This window comes from Pieris brassicae, chromosome 12 (genome assembly GCF_905147105.1).
Source record: "Pieris brassicae chromosome 12, ilPieBrab1.1, whole genome shotgun sequence".
NCBI lineage: Eukaryota > Metazoa > Arthropoda > Insecta > Lepidoptera > Pieridae > Pieris > Pieris brassicae.
Genome location: NC_059676.1, coordinates 2,475,298 through 2,479,619, shown reverse-complemented (window position 1 = coordinate 2,479,619; position 4,322 = coordinate 2,475,298). Strand labels below are relative to the sequence as shown.

Below are 4,322 nucleotides of genomic sequence, written 5' to 3'. Positions count from 1 at the left end.
AATAAAGAAAGATAAAACTAGATAGTATGTAACATATCATAAAGTATGTATAATAGCGGCATGTAAACCATATAGTCCTTTTGATTATAAAATACTTGGTGATCGGCTTAAGGACACACTCTCATCTTCACACATGATGAAATATTTGAAACTGAACTGATTTGTAGTAAGAACCTCGCACGTCTCTATAGAATAATTGAATTTTATGAGCATCGGAATTAATCTTATGTCGCATGTGTAGCGCAGTCCAGTTTATTGGATTGCATTTGCAAATCCATAGCGAAATAGAATAAGAGATGTAATACGGATAGAGAGAATTCAGTTAAATCCCTCGGGATATTAAAGCCATAATCCACTTGAACAATATCGATATATTTCAAATTCCATAATGAATACATTCAGTGGAGCTTAACGAAAAATTGAAGCATGAGTAAAGGGATTTTGTAATCATTACTCAAGATTTTTATAGGAGGTAAAACAAGCAAGGATTCCCATAATTGATAACAGCTAATGGATAGTATAGTGTAGTTTCCGTACTTGGACGCCCTTGTGGTTGGCTGTGCGTTAAGTCCTAATTAAGCCAGCCTAGCTTCTTCCAGATACTCAGAAATTTCCTGACCACTTTGCATGCTTCACCGAGGATTTTTGTTCATCGGAAAGGTACAGATACGCATTTCAGGAGTACATGGGTTGACTAATTCTTCTGCCGCTAGGACTGTGTCGCGTATTATAAAACATGAAGCTCGGTGCTTAATGTCGATACACAGGCCCTAAATCAATCTTTAGAATTAAAGGGAGGGGATCGATCAACTCCTATCGCGATACGCAGGTGAAAAACACAGAAATATTACCGATGAAAAAATGTTCATGATTGAAGAACACTAGAATAAACAAAATGCTAAAGTATGCGCTTAAAGTCCTAAAGAAGCTGCTCAAGTGATTGGAAAGATACAACATGGTCATCATCCTGCGTCAGTGATGGTTTGGTGGGGCGTGTCTTATCAAGGAGTCGCATTTTTGTGAAAAAGGAGTGAAACCTTCAGCCAAAGTGTATCAAGATACAGTATTGGATCATGTAGACTTCAAATTATGGTCAGTTTTAGAGGACATGGCCTGCTCTAAGGCCACATTAAGTTTCAGAAACACTGCGTAAAGCCATAGATTAGATGGCTAAACATATTAAAAGCCTGTATAATAGCCAAATATGTTGGTATAAATTTGAATAACATTACATTACTTCATTAAAAATGCATTTTCATTTGTAACACAACTTATGGCTGGACTGGGTATATTACCCTACGCTACATTGACGCAGTAGGTACCAGTACAAAGTTCGGCGGATTCTTTATTAAATTTAGTCCCAATTAAAGATTCTTATTTTCTATTATTATGTCTGTTTGTCTACTATCCTACTAGACTGTAGTAATTTACTTACAGAATTTATAATTTTGTAATAAAATTGTTTTAAATATTGCTGACATGTACGTGATGTTTTTTTTCGTGCTTTATACACAGACAAAAATACAAGTATCACATTATGATAACAGGAAATAGAAAATAGGCTCATAACTATTAAGACAAGAAGCGAAGAGGTTTTATTGAAACGGAATGTCTCTCGCAATCCAATAACAACGGAATACCTATCGGGGGAAGAAATTGACGTGTTTTGACAAGCGTTTGACAAGGCGCTGATCAAAGGTATGTATTATTAATGAAAAATGTTGCCATATATATTTCTTTTACGACGATAATTTTATTTATAGTCTAATATTTTCATGTATACTTAGATATTTCATAAAGCTCGATTATTATGAAAGTCGGTATAATACTATATCGATGGCGTAAAATGGATGGAGCATTAAGAAAAACACTTTTTGGACGGATTAAAGCTATGTATAATTATTAAAAGTTATAGTTATTTACATAATTCTACATTTGAAAAAAAAGCCCCCGACGTTTCGCGTGCTTTTCAGCGTGCGTGGGTGACTGAAGACAAAAGGTGTTAAACGTCAAAAGTATCACAGCTGCAGAGAAAGTTGTTTTATCTGTATTTATTGCCCCGAAGTTGGTATCGACTAAAACTTAAAAAATAACTATAAGTTTTAATAATAATACATATCTTTAATCCGTCCAAAAAGTGTTTTTCTTAATGTGAAAAAGCTATTTTAACAAAAGACAATACTGGATGGAGCATGCTCAATCCAATATGATTCATAGATTTTGCATCTCTGAAATAAAATTCCCTTCCAAGCTTATATATCTTTTCTGTGGTAGGACATACGGTCCTTTAATCGAGATAACGGTTCGACGTTGTTTGACAGTTATTAGCCGATAGCAACCATAAACATACCATATGTTATGTGTCTATGGTTACTTATATCAACATTATTCCGTCCTTTACCTCAATTCTTCTGCTATTGCAACAAAAAGTAGATTAAATTTCAGCTCTATAAAATACAGTAATGAAAAGCTGAAATGAATGGAATAGTGATGTCGGTATAAAACGGAATTAAAGTTATCTGAGATTTCGATGCTGTTCTATGCGAAATATTTTAATCTTTGTGGGATCTTTTAGGAAGCCTACGATTTTCCTAAGCATAGGTTTATTTAATTTAATTTCTCATTTATTCAAAAATATCTTTTACATTACAATTGTGAAAGTAGAAGACCAAAGTACTTTAAACAGCCTACTACTATAAACATTTTCATTTGTAACACAACTTATGGCTGGACTGGGTACAAAGTTCGGCGGATTCTTTAGTTATTCTCAAGAAGTCAGTCTTATAGCACCGTTTTAGATAAGGTACTCCTTTGTCTCTCTTTATAAAATTATGTTTATGCCGTGACAAAAAGAGACAGATTGATCATTTATTTAAGCAATTACAATTTGATTCAGTGTTATGAATTAGGAATTATAACACATTTCTGCGTCTATACAGTTGGTTAGCTTACCATTAAACAAATATTCATTCGACAGAAATAAAACTTCAACAAGATTGCTTGACTATGTCAGTGTGTGTGTGTGGCGCTGAAGGTCAAATTCCTATACATTTTGATAAATAAAACATATTTAACAGAGCCCGGATAGCTCAGTCGGTAGAGCATTGGACTTTTAATCCAAGGGTCCAGGGTTCAAGTCCCTGTTCGGGCGTATAATTTTTTAAGTTTAATAATTAAAAATAAACTTTTTTTTTAAATTATTAAAATACGAATTAAATATGATTATTTACTACAACGATTTTGAAATAGCTTGCAAGAATTAAACGGAATATTTTTCAAGGTTGTCATTTGTAATGTAAATAGCGTTAAGGCAGTATTATGGTAATGAATATATCGGTTAACCTTAGTTTCAAAGAATGAATAAAATATATTAAAATATCTTATCTATAGTTCAAAATAAGTTATCTGTGGTGTTTATTTTATATTTGTATCCAATCAAAAGATACATGTAAATTATAAATTCCAGCCATATTCAGCCATTCGATATTTTTAGACAATTCCAAAAAGGAGGTTCTAAACTACATTTTTATGTTACTGACTCAACTACTTGAAGATGTCTGAATCAATTTCGACTTTTTGTTTGAACCGGCTTACTTCCAAGCTGGCCCGATGGTGAGGTCAGGAACGGCCTTTTGAAATTGAAGGGAATTCTTGAAATTTTGTAAGTAAACTTTTAATGGTTTCAACGAATTCGTGACTCGTGCTATCAAAATATGGTGAATTAGAACTTAATACGACTTTCGTAAATTATTTATTTAAATTCCACTAATTAGATCACGACATTCAAAACAAGAATATTTGATTAGTTTTTGAGATTTTAGATAAATAAACATAAACAAACTCTTTATAGTAAAATGTATTATACAAGAACGTAAAACTAACGCAAATTCCATGCACATTTTTACATATATGCGAGAGCCCGGTAATAATTTTAGATTCAGCTAAGCCATCGGAACAATATGCCCAATTTATCTATCCATATAAAAATATTCTAACATTATAAATAAAATCGTTGAGAACTTTTATAACTAATACAATAATTTTACTCGGACCATCGACAAACTTTAAAAAAATTCTTTTCAGCTAGAATAATGTAACTTTTCTTAATACTATACGCTTATTCGTTTTTTAACGCTTCAATTCTCCTCCAGTCCAAGTGTTTGTCCTTTAATTTGAGAGAAAGGAATGGCGGAGAGTTTCTTGCCAGTTCTTCTTGTCTGCTCTACGCCCTTGATTTGCGAACTGCTAGTAAACGTAAATTTAGAGCCAATTTAATCTTTTTCTGTTGATGTTCATAAGTGTAGTTGTTGTTATCTATATGA

At 32.6% G+C, this 4,322-nt stretch overlaps 1 non-coding gene across 1 annotated transcript; it reads left to right on the top strand.

The window, feature by feature from the left end:
* The first annotated feature begins 3,078 nt into the window (after positions 1-3,078).
* Trnak-uuu lies at positions 3,079-3,151 on the top strand. Its single transcript has one exon. It is a non-coding gene; the product is annotated as a tRNA-Lys (tRNA).
* Positions 3,152-4,322: the final 1,171 nt, after the last annotated feature.